The 8517-nt window shown below is 37.7% G+C and overlaps 1 protein-coding gene across 6 annotated transcripts in view; it reads left to right on the top strand.

Moving 5' to 3' along the window:
* The window catches only part of PHACTR1 (phosphatase and actin regulator 1), a 489864-nt gene that overhangs the window by 260676 nt on the left and 220671 nt on the right, over positions 1–8517 (top strand). The gene's annotated exons all lie outside the window — the stretch shown is intronic.

Genomic DNA, 8517 nt, shown 5'->3' with positions numbered 1-8517 from the left:
AATTTGCGAAACATGAGAGAAAATGACATGAGTTAGTCTGGAAACATATATAATTCATCCTTTTTCCAGCAATATATTTGTGAAGCATTTTTTATATGCCATGTTAAGCACTAGGAATACAAAAATCAATAAGCTAGTATGGTCTTTGCTCTCAAAGACCTTATACTGTAGTACAGGGAAATAGACAATTAGACAAATACATACACAGAAGTTTTAAGTGTTTTAGAAAGAAAGGTGTTGTTTTAGAGACAAAGAGTAGAGAGAATGTTTGGTCCCATTTTGGGCAAGACAGAGGTCAGGAAAATCCTGGGACAATTTATTAAAGTTCAGATTTCATCCAGTGAGCACTGAAGGTAGCACAGGAGTTTTAAAGCAGAGGTGGCGTGATCAATTTATCTTAAAAGATACACACACACACACACACACACACACACACACACACATATTATTGAAAATTGGGCACATATACAAAGGTAGACAGAATAGGGTAATGAACTACTATAGATTCATCACCCCCATCCCTCCATTCCTGTATTATGTTGAAGCAGACTTGAGTGGGTTTTTGTGATGGTGTTGGTGGCAGTACCTAGGCAGGCACCAGGCAAGAGAAAGGGCTTGGATGCCACAGCCCAAAAAATAATGTTTTAAGACCTTGAGCAGTACGTGTCAAAAGACCAGGATTCTTCTATTCTGTTACAGACCCATACAAAAGCCCAGTAACACTTTCAAGCACCAGCAATTCAGAGTGAGTTTGCCTCACTAACTTTGAAATCCTATGTAATTTTATTAATAATTTCTCCTTCTGTTTTAATATCTTTTCTGACATTTTACAGACAATATCTATAAATAGTCACTTAGTTTAGGAGAAGAAATATTAAAAATATTTATAAAATCTATAGCTTAAAATATATCTATATGTCTAAAGCACATTAAAAAGATTAATGGAAAATATATATATATATATTTATTATATAATATATATATAAAAAACATTAAACTTTTTGGACTCCAGCAAGAGTTTAAAGTTGTGAGATGTATCTAAAAGGAGAGGACATGAAGAGTTAATTAGGACTTGCCTTTGATGGCTCCAAGATCAATGTCAAGTAGACATTTGTGGTGAAAGCAATGAGATGAAGGGGAACCTGTTGAAGGCCAGAAAGTGAGGGACAGAAAAATGCACTTTCTTTCAACCCGAAGCTTGATAAGGAAGAAAAGAAAAGGCCAAAGAGGCAAAACTTACAAAGCTCTGGGTAAGAGAACCAGGAGCTAAACAAGAATTCAGTGGTTGGATTGGAAAAGAAGAAATGGATAGTAGAGGTTTTCTGCCTGGGGAAAACTTAACCAGAATATTAGCAGTAGACCACGTGAAAGAAAAAGTGTGATGGTTGCTTTTACATTGGTACCATTTCTATGTCCAAGGCCTGAGAAAGGATAGAACATGGTCATTCATTTATTCACATAACAAGCATCAATGCTATAGTGAACTTGATGTGGAAATAGATAGATAAAGGATGAGTTCCTGTCCTTAGAGAAACGTGCAATCTAGTGAGGTAGTCCTTCCTTATCTGTGGTTTCAATTACCCATGGTCAACCACGTTCCAAAGATATTAAATGGAAAATTCAGAAATAATTCATACGTTTTAAATTGCATGCCATTCTGAGTAGCATGATGAAATCTCATTCCCTCCTGCTCCATCCCCCTGAGATGTAAGTCATCCTTTTGTACAGTGTATCCACGCTGTGTATGCTCCCCTCCTGTTAGTTACTTAGTAGCTGTCTTGGTTATTAGATCAGTTATCAGAGAGAGAGAGAAAGAGACAGACAGACAGACACAGACCACATTCACACAACTTTTATTACAGTATATTATAATTGTGTCCTACTTTATTATTATTGTTAATCTATTACTGTGCCTAATTTATAAATTAAACTTTATCATAGGTATGTATGTCTAGGAAAAAGATAGTGTATATAGGGTTTGGTAGTCTTGGAATGTATTTCCCATGGATAAAGAGGGACTACTCTCTCTCTAAGGCTCAAGATGCTGAGGACACACAGGTGTCCTTGATAAAGAAGGCCAGGGAGATCATGTGGGAGGATGTACCTGAGCTAAACTGTGATGGGAGAATAGGATTGGGTTGCCAAAGATGCCTGAAGAAAAGAGCTGGAAGACGAAGAGCATGTGCAGAGAAAGATTAGCAGGCCCTGAGGAGGGCATCAAATGTAAACTATGCAAGGCAAGGGTCTCTCTTGTCTCTCCACTTTGCTGCTATGATTTCAGTGCCTAGAACAGTGCACAGCTATTAGACACTTAAAAATGAGTTCAAATGTGAATATACACATTAATTTATTAACTACTGATCTGTTTAATAAATGTGTATCCATTTATTAAAGTGACTACAAGGACAGCAGTTTGATATGACCGGGGTAGAACATATAGGCTTGGGAATGATGAAAATGGAGCCTGGAGAAATGGGTAGAGGTTAATCTTGAAGGACCTTAGATACTATGCTAAACAATTGGGACTTGCTCCATGATGAATCTATGATGGGATACAAGATTCCCTGGAGGGTTGTTTCAAGTAGCTTAAAATTTTTATTTTCTATTTATTTATTGTTTTTGCTTTTCGATTTCATCTTTGTTGAGACATAATTGACAAAATAATAGATTGTAAGATATATGGAGTATGCACTATGGTGATTTGATCTACCTATCATTGTGAAGGGAATTCCCCCATCTAATTAATTAACAGATCCATCACTTCTAATATTTACCTTTTTTGTGTATGTGTGAGAGAACATTTGAGTTCTACTATCTTAGCAGATTTCAATCATACAATATTAACTACGGTCACGATGTTTTACATTAGGTCCTTAGAACTTATTCATCTTATAGCTGAAAGTTTGTACCCTTTTACTAACCTCTCCCTATTTTTACCACTCCCCTTGACAACCACTTTTCTACTCTGTTTTGATAAGTTTGATCTTTTCTTTTCTAAGATTCCATGTATAAGTGATACCATGCAGTTTTTTTGGGGGGTGGGGTGGGGTCTGGCTTATTTCACTTAGTATAATGCCCTCAGGCAGGGCGCATCCATGTTGTCGCAAATGGCAAGATTTTCTTCCTTCGCTCAAGATCCATCCATGTTGTTATGAATGGCAGTATTTCATCTATTTTTGGCTGAGTAGTATTCCATTTTATATATGTGCCACATCTTCTTTAGCCTTTCATCCATCGAAGGACACTTAGGTTGTTTCCATGTCTTGGCTATTGTGGATAATGCTGCAATGAACAGAGAGGATTGCAAATATCTCTTCAATATCCTGTTTTCATTTCCTTTGGATATATACCCAGGAGGGGGATTGTTGCATCATATGGTAATTTTTATTTTTAATTTTTTGAGGAATCTCCATACTATTTTCCAATTTACATTCCTACTAGCAGTGCGCGAGTGTTCTCTTTTTTCCACATCCTCATTATTTCTTATCTTTTTGATAATAGTTATTCTAATTGGTGTGAGATACTTCGTTGTGGTTTTGATTTGCATTTGCCTGACAATAACTGATGTTGAGCACCTTTTCATGTACCTATGAGCCATCTGGATGTCTTCTTTGGAGAAATATCTATTCAGTTCCTCTGTACATTTTTAAATCAGTTGTTTGGTTTTTGCTATTGAGTTGTATGAGTTCTTTACATATTTTGGATATTAATCCCTTATCAGATATATAAGCTGAGGAATTGTAACAGAGATCCTCAAAAACTAAAATATTTATGTAAAACTTTATGAAATTTTCTCTGGCCTTTATCAAAAACGTTTGCTGATCCTGCACTACAACGAAGTTCTTCTAATTAGGAGATAATGCTCCTAACTATCTTAGCACCCCGTCTCATCTTACGATTGAAAGGGACCTATCTACCTATCTGTGTCATTTACCTGAATTGCTACTTGAATATTAGCCCCTTATCTGAGGTGTGTTTGCAAATATCTTCCATTCGATTGGTTGCCGCTTTGTTTTGTTGACGGTTTCTTTTGCTGTGCAGAAGCTTTTTAATTTGATAGAGTCCCATTCATTTATGTCTGGTTTCTTTTGCTGTGCAGAAGCTTTTTAATTTGAGAGTCCCATTCATTTATGTTTGCTTTTACCTCCCTTGCCTTTGAGGTCAAATTTATAAAATCTTCTCTAAGACCAAGGTCCATGAGTTTAGTACCCATGCTTTCTTCTATACAATTTATTGTTTCTGGTCTTATATTTAAGTCTTTTATCTATTTTTAGTTAATTTTGATGTATAGTGACAGATAGTAGTCTAGTTTCATTCTTTTGCATGTGGCTTTCCAATTTTTCCAGCACCATTTATCAAAGAGGTTTTCTTTTCTCCATTGTAGCTTTTGGCTCCTTTGTCAAAAATTATTTGCCCATGTATACATGGGTTTATTTCTGGGCTCTCAAGAAACCTATATAATTTTATTAACCAATGTCACCCCAAAAATTTTAATTTAAAAAATAGTAAAATAAAATGAGAAAAAAATAAAAGTCTACCTGATGTCTTAGTGTACTCAGAGGGACAGATTTTAAATGAATATCAACTTAGCAAGAAACAACTTGCCTGAATTGGGTGGAGTATCTTTGCTATCCCCAACCCCATCTTGACATTTATGTGGGCTTCAGGCTGGCACATATGACAAAGGGACTGGATTTGTAATCCTCACCAAAGAGCTAACCATCTTGACTCTGTTATTGTTTCTGCATGAACTTTAGAACAATCGCCTCTGCTATTTTGGCACACAGAGTTTTGCCTCCATAGTAATTATTTTGCAACCCACAAAGTAATTATAAAATCAAATAATTATCTTCTGAACAAGCCATAACCCCAGCAGTGGCTCTTGGGGGAATAAAAGTTCCTGTTCTTTAATTTTCTTGTTTAGGGCTGTACCATTCTGCTGGCCTTGCCCCTTTACCTCAGTTCTTCCCATTATTTCAAGTACAATAGCAATTGACAATGAAGCACCGGCTTCTTTTGATACAACTTTCTCGAAACAGTAGCACTGCTCCAAGTTTATGAGCAGAAAGACAGAGGAGTAAGCAAGAAAATTGGAAAGCAAAGCTTGATTTAATTCTTCCGGTAATAGGAAATAAAATTTAAAAAGGAATAACAGCCTGCCAGACTGCATTTTGGTTGGTTTGAATTATTGAGAGCTACACTGTGGTGAGGCCTCCAGATTCTGAAGGTATTCTCAGGAAGAGCTGGCACCAATATTTCCTGGCACAAGGGGAGGATTGAAATCTGCTGCACAGTTAGCGACCATCCGTCTCTGACAGGCTGGCATATATCAGAATTAGGTTATTTCTTGAGAGACTTAAAGTCAGTTTATGGGTAAGTGTTTGTCTGACATATGCAACAGATACTATAGATAACTCTTGTTTTTATGTTTGGAAGCTATCACTTATCTGATAAGCAAGTCTTCTCCACTTGATGAAAGGTTGTGTGGAGAAGCAGATCTTGGTGACGGAGATCATTGTGGATCGACTGTACGTTAAAGAATTGCCCTCTCCAAATTTGAGTAACTCACCTGATTCATGAGTCTGTTTGCTAGCTGACAAAAAAAAATCAAACAAGTCACAGACAGGAGCTCATCATCCCCAAAATGAACACACAATGAACCGTTTTGCTTGCCCAATGCCCTAATATTTTTCTATCCAGAATGAATAGTGTGCTGCAGTCTCCAACTAGCCATGATATGAATTATTTATGCACTATTAAGCAGCCTGTGGTCAGAACACTACTACTCAAAGTAAAACTAAATACAAAAGGAGAGATTTTGATATTTGCACCTGAAAGAGCCCTTTGCAGTGGGAAATAGAGATGATGAACTACTTACTGGGCCTGTCTTCTCCTTGTCCCAAGTCTTAGAGGTTGAATCACGAATGTAAATGCAGATTTCTTGTGGTAAGGCAGTAGAAATATCTTGGGATACCGGGCTAGTGTATTAGTCATTGGCCTGCATGCCTGGGTTAATTTTTCAAGGTTTTCTAGAAGGCAGAAGAGAGGAACAGATACAAAAGGGGCGCCCATATTCGAGAAATAAAGATAAAGACAAGAAACATATGACCAAAGAGAAGAGTTATTCTTTGGAAGAAAAAAACTTAGGAATGTCTTAGAAGGCCAGATAAAAGGGAGATTGCTCTGGTTTCGGCCAGCGTGGTGGGCCTGACCTCACATAGTGCATAGTATCCTAGAGCTCTTCAGAGCCACAGTTGTAAAGTTGTTCTCTGCTCTACTCCATTTAGATGAGATCTAATATATTGTAGAGTGATTATTGTGGTTCTAAAATATAAACATCGGCTTATAACAGGGGATATTATACTCCACATTTTAATTCTGTGAAGATGACACATCTAATAGAGCAGCTTGTGACATAAATAAGGTATAGCCAAAATACGGTATAAGTTGTGTGTGTGTGTGTGTGTGTGTGTGTGCGTGCGCACGCGTGCACGCACGTATGGTACACCCTAGGATAGAGTTAGTTTTTGGAAAATGTATATATTGGCTGAAAAATTATATTACATCTTATATTAATGAGTAGGAACACAATATTTATAGACTCAAATTATTTCAATAGGAATGTTTAAGCTTGTGCCAACATTAATAATCACCTCTTAAAGGCAATTGCTTAAAATTAACTTGGATCAGATCTACAGTCCCTTTTGCTCCCTTCTTAATATTGCTGGTGGTTCTGAAAGTCACCATTAGATTTATAAGCAAGTGCTGAAGAGCAAACAGGAATGACATTTAGCTTTAAACCATAAGTATGACAGATGGGTCAGTGTGTGTTACTAGCTCAAAAGACGTAATTCACCATGAATGAAATGGCACAAATTTGCTTTGAAAATATCATAGACTAAATTACAGTAAGATTTAACTGGAAGGATTTCTACCATGATTTTAGAAAGTAAACACAGCTTATTTTTATTACAAAATCCTAAGAGTACAATTCCTGGCAGTGTTTACCAGAGGGAAGGAATTAGCAGCCTCAAGGGGGAGGCTTAGGAAAACAGAGCACCCTTTGGGAATCAGGCACAAACTGGCCCCAGAAAAGTCATTTAGGCCTGGCCTCTGTTTTCTTTCTTGCGAAAGGGGGTGAAGGATAGAAGGGGGATCATGCTTGTTTTTCCAGAGGGTCTTGAGAACATTCAGGAGGTATCTGGAACACTTTTAAAAATAAAAAACACGGGGAGGGAGCATGTCGTGCTTTTCCATCCATGGTGCTGGCTTGTATATTCCAAAAGGAGGAAGAGTATCAGTTTCTCTTCATAGTCTCCCATCTCTTCTCTCCTCTCTGTTCATGGAGATGATTGGTGGAAGAATGGAGGACTGAACAGGCTGCATGCCTTGTAAGACCAGGAAAAGGATAGTCATTTTATGTCAAGGTGAAAGAGTAGAGGGATCCCCTGAGTTAGGTGAACAGATGGCAGAATCATTGCTGCTACACTGATTCTGGCTGTGCGTGTCCTCACCCCCGTAGTCAGCCAAGCCTTTTCAGACTGTTCAGGTCACAGAGCTGTGGTGAGCTCTGAAGAGCAATCTCCTGAAGGCTATAACAGAGCCCAGAGTACCTCAGCAGTGACCGTTCTTCCTGTCCAAAAGACAAAGGCTGCACACTCTTAAGCAAGGATGGGTGGGCTAAGGTCCTCAAGGAAGTACATATCTGCTTCAGAATTCACAGTCCTCTCCTATTCAACTAAGTCCATAGATATCACAGAGATTTAAAAATGAACAAATCTATGACTTAGGGATAGAAGGTGTCAGAGCGGGTTAGGGACTAGTCAAGAAGTGGACAGTGGACGGGAATGTTGGAATAATTTGCACCTTAACCTTTGGTCTTAATTTGTTCCCTTGCTTTGCTTCTTAATGAATATTCAGGGTCACAATTTGGTTTTCCTTGAAACACAAAAGTTTAAATTAGCCTTATTGCTTATGAGAAAATAATAATTTTTTGCCTGATGTCTAAATACGTTGAAGTCTGTACTATTATAACCAATCCAAGGTAGTAAGGTGGGAAAGACAAGTTCTTCTGTGACATTTGGAAATACGGTCTGCCCAGATTTCAACAGAGACCAGCAGAAGCACTGTGCCCCCTGCCAAAGGTTTCTGAATTGAAGGGAGGCTTTGTCATGCTTCTCTGCGATTTTGCATGGCAAGGCAGCTCTGATTACAGTGTGAGAAACTTTATATTTCAAGTTCTAAAGTTCAGCATTGAGATTTTTGTCAACTTTAATGAGATGTTTTCCAAAACGTGTTCCACATAACATTTGCTCTATTGGATGGTAATAGATGGTATGTAAAAAATTTCAAGATCAAACTTATTTGGAAAACTGAGCAAAACAGAGTTAAGTAGATTGTTTCAATCTCTGAGCCCTTGCTATGCCCATGTGCATTGTGCAACTTCAGGAACCAAGTGTATGTACTTCTTTACCCAAATTAATTTTAGCACACATAATGCTTCTTTCGGGCGGGGTG

This window comes from Pteropus alecto, unplaced genomic scaffold (genome assembly GCF_000325575.1).
Source record: "Pteropus alecto unplaced genomic scaffold, ASM32557v1 scaffold121, whole genome shotgun sequence".
NCBI classification, from domain to species: Eukaryota; Metazoa; Chordata; class Mammalia; order Chiroptera; family Pteropodidae; genus Pteropus; species Pteropus alecto.
This window is presented reverse-complemented; position numbering and strand designations above follow the sequence as displayed.